The sequence below is a fragment of the Hetaerina americana genome, unplaced genomic scaffold (genome assembly GCF_022747635.1).
Source record: "Hetaerina americana unplaced genomic scaffold, ioHetAmer1.1.p SCAF_52, whole genome shotgun sequence".
In the NCBI taxonomy this organism is placed as follows: domain Eukaryota; kingdom Metazoa; phylum Arthropoda; class Insecta; order Odonata; family Calopterygidae; genus Hetaerina; species Hetaerina americana.
The window spans coordinates 1,335,724-1,349,588 of record NW_027287117.1 but is presented as its reverse complement, the minus strand read 5'-3'; the positions used below and the strand labels follow the sequence as shown (position 1 = coordinate 1,349,588).

The following is a 13,865-nucleotide window of genomic DNA, read 5'->3' as shown; positions in this document are numbered from 1 at the left end:
ATTTAATGAATTTTAATGAATTTGGTTCCACGGGTGTCCTCGGTGCCCTCTGCAGTCGATGGTCTCGTGGCTCGGGGCCAGTCGGAGGCGGGGGACCAACTGCAACCCCCGCCCTCGTGATTGGTATTTCCTCACACGGCCTCGGAGCCAATATTATTGGCGCCTCGCGTTCGCATCCACGATTATTCGCCTCAGTTCACACCGTGTACACCCTGCTCCATGGGAATTATTGAAACAAACAGATTAACTGGGTCCCGATGAAAAACTTAACCGTGCGCAAGTTTGCAGATTTTTGTTTATAGTGTATTTTATCTTAAAGATGACCAAAAATCAATTTCTTTAAACTGGCTGTTTCAATTTCGACCGATTTGTAGCTGAATTTCATCTGATGATGACTCGACTCGTTCGCGATACATCATGTTCACCTTGTACATAAGTGTTCGAGTGTTTATGGTGTATGAGCCGGTGTATGTTCAAGTGTGGACTAATAGCCGTGCGTGTCTTCAATTGCTGTTGCCGTGCCACCCCGGCCATGCGGCAGATCGCGGGTGCCTGTGTGCATATGTAGGAGGAGGGCGTTTGGAAGAAGTACTGGGCACGTTAGTGAACTTCGCGTGAGAGGGTTTGTTTTTTGAGGAAGTGAAAAGTCATTTTGGATGCTAATCCAGAGGCAGAGGCGTATCAAGTACATATATGTAGACCCGATGAATGCTTCAGTGTAACGCATATGGATTTTATGCTAAGCAATGCTTTTTAGTGCTCATACCACGATCTGTGGGTAATTTTCACGGTGAATCTAAAGTCAGATTCACGGTCGTCATTATTGGCCGGCCGAATGATACAAATAAAAGTATACTATATATATATATATATATATATATATATATATATATATATATATATATATATATATATATATCTATATATATATATATATATATATATATATATATATATAAAATATCTTCGAAATGGAACGCTCATCGGCGACACACAAATATATAAAAACACAGATGTAGATTTTTAGAATATAGAGTGAATATAGATATATAGATAGATATATAGAATATAGAATGATTCTGAAGACGACAGCCGTGCTGTCGAAACGTAAAATAACAAATTGTGAGTGTCCTTTCTTTGTGTCTCTATATTCTAAAAATCTACATCTGTGTTTTTATATATATATATATATATATATATATATATATATATATATATATATATATATATATATATATATATATATACACACACACACACACACACACGAGGGTCATCCGGAAAGTAGTACCCGTTCGTGCCGCATGAAGTGCTGACGACGCGAGTAGCCGCTGGACGAGGTCAGATAGCTTCAGTGGCTTGTCTGCCTTCTCTGAGCCAAGTTGCGTGACGCTAGCATTGCCTGTGTTGTTTCTGTGATTGTTTACAATGTTTAAAAAAATTGAGAACGCCGCCAGTTGTGAAGTGAGGGCAGTGATTAAATTCCTCAATGCAAGAAACGTTCGCCCATGTGATATTCATCGCCAATTAAAGGAGGTGTATGGAGACAATGTAATGGACGAGTCGTCTGTTCGGCGGTGGTGTCGCAACTTCAACATGGGGAGGGGGAACACACACGACGATGAGCGTTCGGGGAGACCGTCTGTCATTACAGACCAACTGGTGAGCTCAGTTGACGAATTCGTGAGGAACGATCGGCGCGTCACAATTGATGACATCTGTGAGCATTTTCCCAATGTTTCTCGAACAATTGTTCATGAAATTGTTAAACACCATCTGCATTATGCAAAAATTTGTGCAAGATGGGTCCCTCGCAAGCTTACAGATGAGCACAAAACCAAGCGTATGGCTGCAGCACTGACGTTTTTGGGACGTTATTCTGATGAAGGAGACTCTTTCTTGACTCGCATAATTACTGGTGACGAAACATGGGTTTGTTATGCATCACCTGAGAGTAAACGACAGTCAATGGAGTGGCATCATGCTCATTCACCAAACAAACCAAAAAAATTCAAGACAGTTCTGTCCACCAGGAAACTCATGGCAACCATTTTCTGGGATCGACGAGGTGTATTGCTTATTGATTTTATGGCCCGTGGAGACACTATTAATGCCAATGCGTATTGTGAAACATTAAAGAAATTACGGCGGGCAATACAAAATCGGCGGCGAGGTCTATTGTCTACTGGTGTCATTCTCGTTCATGACAATGCCAGGCCTCATGCAGCTGGGATAACACAAAAACTTTTGCAGCAATTCAAATGGGAAACTTTCGACCATCCACCGTATAGCCCGGACTTGGCCCCTTCAGATTTTCATCTCTTTACAAAGCTTAAAGACTTTTTGGCAGGAAAAAGATTTGACAGCGATGAAGAACTTAAAGAAGGAGTGACCCTGTATCTCAATGAGCTGGCGGCGAAGGACTATGCAGCAGGAATACAGAAACTTGTCACACGTTATGACAAATGCCTTAATTTGCTTGGAGATTATGTTGAGAAGTAGTTTAAAGTATCCTCTTTCAAATAAAATTTTTTATGTTTGTTAATATTTACTTTTGTGTCTTTATTTCACGAACGGGTACTACTTTCCGGATGACCCTCGTGTGTGTGTGTGTGTGTGTGTGTGTGTGTGTGTGTGTGTGTGTGTGTGTGTGTGTGTGTGTGTGTGTGTGTGTGTGTGTGTGTGTATATATATATATATATATATATATATATTTCCTTTGATTTTCCGCAAATATTCCCTCCCGCCTATGTTGATAGCATGGTTTACACCTTAAATAAACAACTGTCTGGCGTATTGCGCAAAAATAAGAGGTTGGTGAGTAAATATGAAGAAGATAGAATAGGCCTGAGGAGATAACCGAGTAATAGAGATCTGATGAAGGGATATGATAGGAGATAAGTAAGTCATCCGCGGAAGTTTTTCCAGATGAGAACATCGATTAGGAACCAAATATGGCTGTATTCACGAAGAAATAAAGTTATTTTTTTAACATGAACTACCAAAGTTTTATTTTTTTATCTTTAGGATTGCATTACACACTTTTTTTTCACACCGATTCGAAACATTTTCGAAACAAACAGAGTTTGCTGCTATCAGCGAGGATCTTTATTCAATACGCAATTGACGCCATTGAATGGCCTACACGTTGCTTTTAAGTGGAAAATAATTTGTTTGACGTTCCTCCTGCGTTTGTGGCTTATTACTACATTACTAGCAGTGATATTTTTCACAATTTCACTAAATTTATAGAAATTATAGACATTATTCCGTAATATGCCGTGAATTTATGGCCACCTTTGTTGTTGGAAGGGATAAGAGCAAATTTGCAATCGTCGAGGACTAAAACTTTGAATTTCCCATATACACCTAAAGGAACATCCTTCTAAATAAGACATCTTCGATGTCTTTCCTAACCCTTTCTGCCTTTTCCGCTTTAACGTTTTTCATCATTTTCATTATCTTTCCCTTGAAGTTGCTATGTCGCACCTTGGCTCGCGGGGTCATTGATTGTATTCCATTGTCGAGTGGATATTTCCCATGCAGACGATCCGGGAAAATTGCATTATAAAATTGGCAAAATTTACGGTGTCAGGAAAATAAGTGAATAAGTCGTATTTATCTATTGAGAGTTGAGAGAGTCTATCTACACGGTTGACAATTTCTTGTCTATTGCTCACCGAGGTTGCACTCCGAGGTTCCCTGCAAATATTCGCGTGTCATCATCTTGTCTTCGAATGTATCGTGCATTGAGGTTTTGCGCGCATCCTCCGCTCCATTTTTGTATACAACTGTCCCCAGACATGAGAATCCTGGGGAGCAATTAGTGCGTGCCAACCTCGGCAGGTGTAAATGTTTGAGCGGTGGTCCTTCCTTGTTTTCAGTGCTATTTGACCAGTCGTTTCACACAGCAACCGAACGAGAAGTCGGTGGGGCTCGGCGGGGTTGGTGGGGCCGAACGGGAGGCCCGAAGGTGCGGGATCGCATGAGTGGGGCGAATGCCATTAACCTCACCCGTCCTTTCTCTTGTGCAAGGCGAGAGAAAATATTCGTGCACCAACCCTCCGGGGAGTGACCTCCTCCCTCCTTACTTTTCTCCAGAAAATGAGTCGGAAAAGTTCTGCGCTCGGCCGTCGGTTGGATTCGCAACGCCCTATGACGTACAAATTAGACCTGACCGCGTTAGACCAGGCCCGAACGAATAGTCCCACGGTGACCCCTCCGCATACTTGATGCTCATGCCCAGCACAATGGTGAGAGCCAACGATATTTGGGGATCGAGATGGTTGGTGGCTATCATACTGGCTTCCCACCCAGAGGATCCTGGTTCAAATCCCGGCGGAGTCGAATATTTTCAGTGGTATCCCGATCCCTACTTGAGGTGCTCTGTGAAGGGAACTTTGAGTGAGTACGCCGTCCGTCGGATGGGACGTTAAGCTGTGGACCCCTTGGCGCCTTTCGTAAATAGTAGGCTAATGTCGACGCCGGGTTTCTCTCCACCCGTCATCCTTTCCTGTCAATCCCTAATGGCGCAAATGACCTCTGCTGTCGGTCGCCTCCCCTAGATACAACAACAAGCCAACGATATTTATGCTACCGATTGCTTGTGGGAGTGGAGTTGGTGTGCTAAAATTAAGCATTTTCAGAAGATCACGGAATAAATAAACTTTTGCGCCTAATTTTTTTGTGTGGAAAATACCAAGCTTATTTATTCAATTATCACGGATTATCGCTAAGTGGAGCCTCAAACCATCAAATTCTTTTTCGGAAGATTTTTAAAAACTCGCCGATTCGCGTAATTAAAAAATGACCTTCTTCCTCGAAGCTACAAGCCAATTTACAAGTTTTTGTTAATGGCCAGTGGAAACTCTAATGCCAATCACCCTGCTTCAGCCTCTGAATGCATATTGCTGAGTATAATTTGGATAGTCACGCCAAGGGTTAGTTTCAAGGGACTTGTAGCTTTGAGTCCCTTATCTGAAATCCCTACCGACGGGCACTTACAACCAAAAGGAAAAGGGGCTTTTCGTGCCGGTGTCGATTAAGTACAGTGCCGCAACAACAATAATAGGGCCTAGAGCTTAGGATTAGTTATTTTGAGCAATCCGAACCTCTCTCCGAATAAATTTCACAAAGCTATGTCATAAACCATTTCGTTAAATATCACAATTTTGACAAAGTGCATACTTTTATCACAAAGATTAAAAATATCATGTTTCGCTATTTATGTCACCACCCTAAAACATGTTTTTCTATTGGTAATTATTTCAAATTTTGTATATTTTCATCTTTTCCCAAATGCCATTTGGGAAAACGTCAGAGGAGAATAGATCGGACTTGAAGTAGGTTTTTCCTCTTTGATGAATGCACGTAGAGAACGGCACGTGCTTAATCCTCGAGTCTCATTTATTTCTTTATTTTAGCACCCTGCAAACCACCGTTAGGGTGTGTGGCAGGGGGTTACCGCAAATCAGACCCATTTTGACCCGAATATGACCCAACTGCGGTCGGACAATGTTATTGTGATCCCTTAGCGTTCGTGGAAAATATGGCATCTTCAATCTATCCATCCTATACTTGATCTCTTTAATTTTATTGACACGATCTCTCCAACCGTAGTGCGATGGGGGTGATAATATAGCGTAGCATTTCCATCAAGTTCCTCAACGCTACTTATTGTAACTATTCCTAAATAAGTTCTCCATTATTACTGAAGTAATAATGGAAATCCTATAGTAATGCACTTCATTTTTCGCTCCCGGAAGCATACCGCTTCGTTATTCCTCGATATTCTTGACGACTATCCTATAACAATCCACGCTGAATACTAGTCTTACTTCGGTGCAACGTAAAGCTTGGAACCTCCTCTGTGGTCGTTCCTCCGAAGGACTCGACTTCCCCACCGCCCCACTCGTTCCCGAGGAGGAGGCAGATGAGAGGGGGTGGGGCGAGGAGGGGGGGCGCAATATGACCTAGCCCCCCCCCTGCTCCTTCCCCCCCCCTGCCGCCGGATGTCCGGATGAAGTCGCGATAAGTATCTGCCATTTAAATTGGAGCGAGGGGCGTAATGAAATCACTCGCCCACAAATGGGGAAGATGTCCCCGTTGCGGAAACGTAAACATAACAAGCAAACGGTGTAAACAGGACGTTTCACTAGTGTCACGAACGAGCATCAAATTGGATGGAACCTCTCTCTCTCTCATGTGTCCGTGAGGATGAATGAGCGAGTGAGAGGGCATAAGGTGGCAGCGGAAGGAATCTCTGCGGTGATGTCGCCTCTAGAGCGGCGTCTGATTCCGACCCCTCGAGCCGATAGGGAATGGGGACTACTTCGACTCGTCCCGGTTGAGCGCTGAATGTGCGTCAAACCTTTGGGAACTTATCCACGGGTGACAGCGGATCGGAGAATCAGGAGAGAAACCATGCTTCAGCAATCCTTTTCATGTCTATCCTACATGGCACGAAAGACCTCGGAGGGGGCAATTACCTCACAACCACTCACTTCATCTTTAGAAGTGTATCACGTACTGAGAGCTTTCCCCGACGTCAGCCAGCATTGCCGCCGAGATTTTCCTTGCGTCCAAAGGATTTTTACTTCTGTGGCGGAATTTTTCTCTTCAAAGCGACCTCGCGTCGGATATTACTCGAGTTATCTTTCATGCACCAAACTCCAGCAACGCAAATCGGTTGGACCGTTTCAAAATAATAAGGTGGCACGGCAACGGTGCACTTATGGCATTTGGCGTTCAAAAACCTCGCAATCCTATAGTATGCTTGAAGAGAAAATTGGAAAGTAAGTAAATTGTTCCTTGACTTGCGGAGAAAATATTAAATTTCGCGCAACTGTGGTACTAATTGGAAAAGAAACTTATGCCCCAGGGTATATGATTTTGAAGCCTTCAGAGATGTTATTATGAAAAGAGTGGAACATATTACGTTCGTGAATGCATAGAGAAGAGTATGGAGGGATATATTTTGAGATTTGGAAGGAAGAAATCCTGGGAGTAGTGGGAGGAGCGATGAACTGGTTGAGGCGATTAGTGAATGAGGAGGAACTCTTGATTGGAAACACATACGTCCTGGAGAAAATGGAAGGGAAGAGAAACGGAATAAGAAAGAGACCTATCACATGCTCGAAGAAGGGTACACACTGTGTAAACACACCATCGGTTGACTCGGGTTCCGAGAAATATCCACAATAATTGTGAGGGGCTGATCGTGAGACGAATCCTCTTACTAACTCCAACTCGAGCAATATTTTTAACTTAATATGATTGGAGTAGGTGAAACATACGCGTATAATCTAAATTTGCGGTGGTACCTAAAATAATATAATATTTCTATCTTGCTAGCGTGAGGTTATACAAGTGTAATCTACAATTCTGAAAGGCGACAGTGAATCGTCTGCATCAATTACATATTTCGGAAGGATATACCAGGGCTGTCCAGAAAGTAATTTACGTTTTGAAATAGCATATGAACTTAGTGGCATGACAAAGTTTTATTATATTAATTTGAAAGGCACATTCTTAGACTATTTTTCCACATAGCCGCCATTCAAATTTAGACTATTTTTCCACACTAGGCCGAAGCATATGTTACTATCTGGAGAGCTGTCGTATTTACAAAAAGGGCCCCCCCCCCAAGTTTATTTTGCATGAGAGCGGTTCAGTTTCCTGGTGCGTACGGGCCAAAATTAAGGCTACTGGATGCGACAGATCAAGTTCTTTTGCGGTTGATACGTCGCCGTCGACTTGGGCAGTGGGACAGTAATGAAGGGGTCTTACGCACGGCGGCGCCTCCCTCCCCCCGCGTGCTTCGTCCTCTGCGAATGCCAGTTGACCCCGAGGGCGGGTGGGGTCATCCTCGCAATATGATGACGTCGACGGACGAGAAGGGAAGGGCGAGAATACCGGCCAACTCTGGTCTTTGTTTTTCTTCCCAGGGATCCAAACCGCGCCAATATTAGTTGTTGACACGCGTCGAGGCGCTCGTGGGGTCCGCGCGCTCGCCTCCCCGTCAAAGAGAGGAGACTTCGGTGCTCTCGATGGCGACAATGGGATCCCCTCCCTCCCTCGCGAAACCCAACGTGCGCTCTCTCTCTCTCTTTCTCCAGTAGCATGGCAGCCGAGGTGCGTGTTCCGATGGTAAGGCCGCGTAGGGAATTCTATCTCGCGTTCTCAGTAATGAATAAATCGCATTCCTGGAGTCTATTGTCGATTAACCATTTCCATTAGCAATCGTATCGATTCAAATGAATCGAGGTCGGATCGAGGATGAGGTGCAAACTCGGTGATTTCCCTTGTGAAGGAACGCAAGGTGCTCGCGCGTTCTCTTCTCGCTGCCCTCTGCTCATTGACCCCGCGGTGTAAACACCATCGCCAGAAACATTTTGTGCTACGGGTGATCATGTGCGGCGCTTGGACAATTCCTCGAAAAGTAGAATCTAAGGAGCCGATGGCCAGTCGACGAAGAATGAATAATATTCAAGGTTTTTAGCTGACAATTTGTTGGTGTTTTGCTATGATGAAAATGATGCATCGCAATAATATTACGCCCCGCGTATTATTTATATACCACGTATCCAAATTATCAGAAGAGCAAGGCTTGGAATCACTCACGGAGCGAAAGTTAAATTAAAGATGAAATCTCGTGCTTGAATTGGAATGACGTCTCTTTAGCAGTAATGTTGAAAATGCATCGTTACCCCCATCGTAGGAGAAGTCATGTAAATGAAAGAAGAGGTAATATGTATACTGCACGGGTTCAGGTTTCACTTCATGGAAGTATTTGATATCAATATTAAATTAAATCAGTATTAATAAAAAATGTAAATTTGAGAATGCCGCATGGAAAGCCGAAGCTACACGGCAACGCAATGTTATAAAATGGAGAGTGAACATTTCCTAATTTAAAGGCACAAATGACGCAAAACCCTCTAAGGTACGTAGGCAATCGTCAGCAAACTATCGTGCCTCGCAATTCGATTCGATCTCCGATTATAACGATATTGGATGAAATATCACCGTTCATTCCGTTACATGTACAACTTTAACCAACTACAGAAATATAAATCGTGGGAGTATCATACATGTAATGCTTATGGAAAATAACTACATATTTTAGTAGAACAGATATATTTAAGATGTCATTTTTTCCACGAACGATAAGGGATCAGAATAACCTTCTTCAAACTCGGTAGGCGTAAAAATATTCGGGTCAAAATTAGTCTGGTGTGTATGAAACCCCTGCCACACGCCCTAGTGGTGGCTTGCAGAGTACCAAAATGTTAATATATATCTAAATATCTAATTTTTAAAAAACTGCTTAATGAAACTCGTCTCCAATTTAATACGTAATTTTCAGCAGACTTTTGCTTATTAAAAATGCTGTCACGTAGAGTAGCATTTTTGTGAGCCAATCGAGATTTTATTCTACGCTTTCCAGGTCTTTCGTGAGGATAATCTTCTGCCCCGCTACTTTTCTGCGGCGTATGGTTGTGGGGTCGGGGGAAATGGACATTTATCGTGTCGATAGGCGTGCTATCGGTCGGTGAATACGTTTATTTCCCCGCGGTAAGAGGCGCTTGATTCATTTTGTCTATCAGAATCCTCTCCTTCCATCTCGCCATGACCGCGAAAGCCTCGGATCGTGGACGTCACGCCCGCATCAAAGGATTCAATACGGGCGGCGATAAATCGGGCTCGCGACCGAACAATCTTCCTACCGGAGCCCGCACCGAGCCACTTCCTTATCACCGAGGCGCGAACCAAATACCTCCGTTAATCATGGTCGTAATCATCACTAAGGAATGGAACGGCGCATCGGTATATGTAGCTATATGACTTACCCTGAGGGGAAGAGGCTTTTGCTATTATAAACGTATCCTTCTGTGGCGAGGTTTAAGGACGTGTTGGGGGTTTAACTCGAGCGATTGATTCCTTTTGCTCATTATTTCTGTATTTCCCTTAAATCATGTCGATAATACGTTGATTGCAGTTCAGTTTTTGAGTCGTATTTTTGTCAATATATTTTTCAAGTATTCAATAGTTGAAAAGATTTCCGCGAAAAAATCGACTTGAAAATACTCTCGGAGAAGCATTTTCGACACGCACGCTCTCACACGCACACACAAGCTGAGCATCAACTCAAAAGGTATTCCTATAAATGTGCTTCTTTCCATTTCCTCCTTTCGCTCACCCAGGTGCTATTTCGGTCACTCGAGTGGACCCGCTCGGGCGCGAGTTTCTTCCCCCCGGCCTCTGTGTGGTGCACGGTGCCGTGCCATCGTGGATACACACACATACACATGTACATGTGTATGTGTGTATATCCACGTATACATATACATATATATATATATATATATATATATATATATATATATATATATATATATGTATGTATATATTTACAAGTTATTAAACTTGTACTTTTCTTCATTTCTGCAATGTGATGATAATTTACATTAACGAATAAACTAAAAGATGCTAAAAAATTTCGTACAATATTTTATTCTTTCCATTTTCTTGTCAATTTCTTTTATCATTTCAATGATTCTGGTTGATCTTTGTGACGCTGGATTCCGATACCATTTTCTGTGGAACGGATTGATCTCTAAGTACTTTTACCCCTTATACTTGTATTTGAGTCGACAATCAAACACCTACCAGGGTAAAGTGGTGTTTTGGTTAGTTTAGAAGAATACGAATTCATCTTTCGTGAAGTATTGTGATTGGGATAATCTTCACTCTCTTGTTTTGCTTATACGTACCTCAAAGCTTTGTTTCAGCCCTTACAAAGTCCCCGACTCATGCTCAGTTGTCTCGCAGATGCTTCGTAATTTTTCACGTTACTCCCAACCGCATGGTCTTATGCCCATTGTCCATTTGGTACTCATCTGGTTTCCCATGCGATAAACTCTTGCAAATCCTCGTGTTATTTCTATACGCCTCGCGGAAACGTGATAAAAATGCTGTATTTTGGGTAGTGACAAAGGCGAAGGCTTCCTCGTTAAACATGGTGCTGCTCCCTTATCACTCATCCCAGAAGCTCCAGATGGTTGATGTCTGACACTTCGTGGAGGCCTTTAATCGCGCCCGCGTCTGGTCGGGCTGAAATGCTCAGCCCTCTCGTCGTCATGCCAGAACGCCTTGCTCGCGCGTGGGTTGAACCGAGGGCTTGTAATTGGAAGGTGGGCTCACCACCGGTGAAATGTCGGTTTGTGCGAAGGAAGCATTTCGATCCAGCTGTTCCAACAATTTATGCCCAGGCAACATACTTTTCGTATCGATCAAGAATCCTTACATCAGGAGACAATTAATAGAAAGATGATGGAGGGAAGTCCTCGAATATTTAATTGCGGAGAAGTATTGGTGAGAATATTCTCACGAAAATGCGGAGAATGTATGGTTTTTATCGCGAAATTTCTCTCCTTGTGGGAATGAACAATTTAAACCTTTAATTTTCATGAAATTTTGCGAATGTTCATTTTGCTATCAGGAAACCCCCACAACATTTTAAGTTGCATTTAATGAAGACAGAGGCATTATTCATAATCTTGTCTCGTAAAATCCAATTAATATCAACCTTCTGGAATAAGAGAATTTATCTTTGTTACTGGACCCGGAACTGAAATCCTCCTTCCTCCGCGCCCCTCGGAGGATGCTGTTCCGTCTATGATTTCAACAGGTCGTCTTTTGGATTCTGCAACACATGAGCCATGCCATCCTGGATTTTGCATTGAAAGGCCCTCAGCAAACGGAAGATTCTTTCAGCTGTTGACGCTGTTGTTAAAATGCTCGACTGTTGTGATCTGCTCCCCGGCGCTTAGAATTTCATAGACTTGGCCCGACTTGTGTGTGAGTCATACACTAATTAAAGAGATACGCTTGCTCATTTCTGTTGAATATTTGAGGTATTCGTCATATTCCAAATGGTTCGAGAAAGCTCTCTCGACTTCGGGGTTGTGCATCATGTAGGAAATTCCTTAAAATGTAATATTTCTGGGGCGCCCATGTTCTGCAAAGGCTAAAATGAAATCCTCGCGGCGTTCAGATGCATTGAAAATTTAAAAAAAGGAATTGTGACATTCAGATATTATTTCAGTATTGCCATAAGGAAAGGATCTGCCCCCCCCCTTAACACCCTAATGTGTTAATTTCACACGCCGTATGGGGCTTAGTACCGGGTGAACTCGACCATCAGCTACCAAACCGACATTCGAGTTGATTACTGTGTTTATGGTTCATGGTTTAATATATAACAGTAATGAGCTTTGTTTTTGCTGAGGGAAATTTTGATTTATTGCCCGGTAAAAAGTGACCTTTTTTGAACGCACAAGTTACGGGACAATTTCGTTCAATATGGGCAAGAAGTATTCCTATCTATGAACTAGTCTTTCTATTCGTGTCATTATATGTGGCTTCAACGGTAATTAAGTTCGTGAATCGGATATCTATTGAGACTCCTAGATCCCTTCTCAGCGTTGCATCCGCGCAGCTATGAATGAGTTTCAAATGTCACAAAAATTAACGTTAGCGGGTTGATTATAGATATGAAACCTACATTTATTCCACTGGGCGCACAAAGTTGAATCCTAAAATTTCTGGCAACCAGTGGCAAAGTTAAAAAAAAATTAAATTCGTTATTTTTCTCAATTTTCGAAAAATGAGGAGGGGAGGGGGTGAAAATGGACCCGTGGTATGACATCGCATAGGCGAAATATGGACGCAAGAAAAAACTTGCAGAACTGAATTACCTTGTCTTTCGAGATTCTAGGGCTCCGGAAGTAACTACGAAAAAGCTGCAAGCAGGATGACCGACATATTACAGACGTGAATTCATGGACCAAGCTGAGATTTGAAAGAGATTTAAAAAGCGAACTGAGAAAAGAAAGGGATAAGAGAAAAAAATAAACAAGTGGCGAGCACTTTCCTCTCAAGTGAATATTTATCATTGGTCATTGGAAAATCTGCTTGGCCTTGAAATATGCGTACACGTTGAACCGATTTAATGTGCGAAGAATCGCATTGGAAAAGTGATTGAAATTCATTCGTCTTGGATTTCGGGGGTCGGGGGCACATGGCTCTATAACATAGCGAATCGGAGGAGCGGCATCACGAGACGAATGACGCCGGTGTCCCCTTCTTGAATGAACGGCCGGCTTGCAAGTGCACTCCCGCGGCACTAGATGGCCGGAATCACTGGGGTCGAGGTGCCGTTAGCCCTTCTTCCCTAACCCTCTCTCCCTCCCTCCCAACCCGCTCCGCTCTTTGTTGTGTCATCAGATATTTAAGTTCTCGATTTCCCGCTTCTCGCGGCGGTGGGCGCTCGTGAGTAACAGATGGGGTTTGAGGGAGGAGTGAGCTGGGAATCGGAAGGACGGCGAGAGGTCGGAGGGTGGGTGAGTAGCGTGTTTACTCTCTCGTCCGAGCCTCACGGTGTGGAGCGTGGCGGCGAAGGATTCGGTCCGCGGGAGGGGGGGGGGGGAATGGAGTTTGTTGGGTGGAAGAGAGAGGAGGAGGGGGGGTAGTTGTTGCTCTCTCCCGATTGGCTCGTCCGACCCCGACCGACGAGTGCTCCACAAGCCACGCCTTGTTTCTTTCGGAATTCTGGTGTTGACGCAACACGCACATCTGTATACCACCACTTCACTTTCTCCAAGGTAGCCTAGCGATGATAAAACACATCCACTTCGGAAGATTTTTTTATGCCCATCGGTTCTGTTGTCAACGCGATTGAAAAGACCGACGGTGAGATATCTCGGGGTCGCGCGGCGAAATTATGAGATTTCTTACTCGTCACCATTAAGTCCGCAATCTGAATTTTTGATTTGTTACTTATCCGACCTTTTTCGAGGAGT

The 13,865-nt window shown here is 43.4% G+C and overlaps 1 protein-coding gene across 3 annotated transcripts in view; it reads left to right on the top strand.

Moving 5' to 3' along the window:
* The window catches only part of LOC139694682 (protein FAM13A), a 332,141-nt gene that overhangs the window by 300,724 nt on the left and 17,552 nt on the right, over window positions 1–13,865 (top strand). The window lies entirely within an intron of this gene.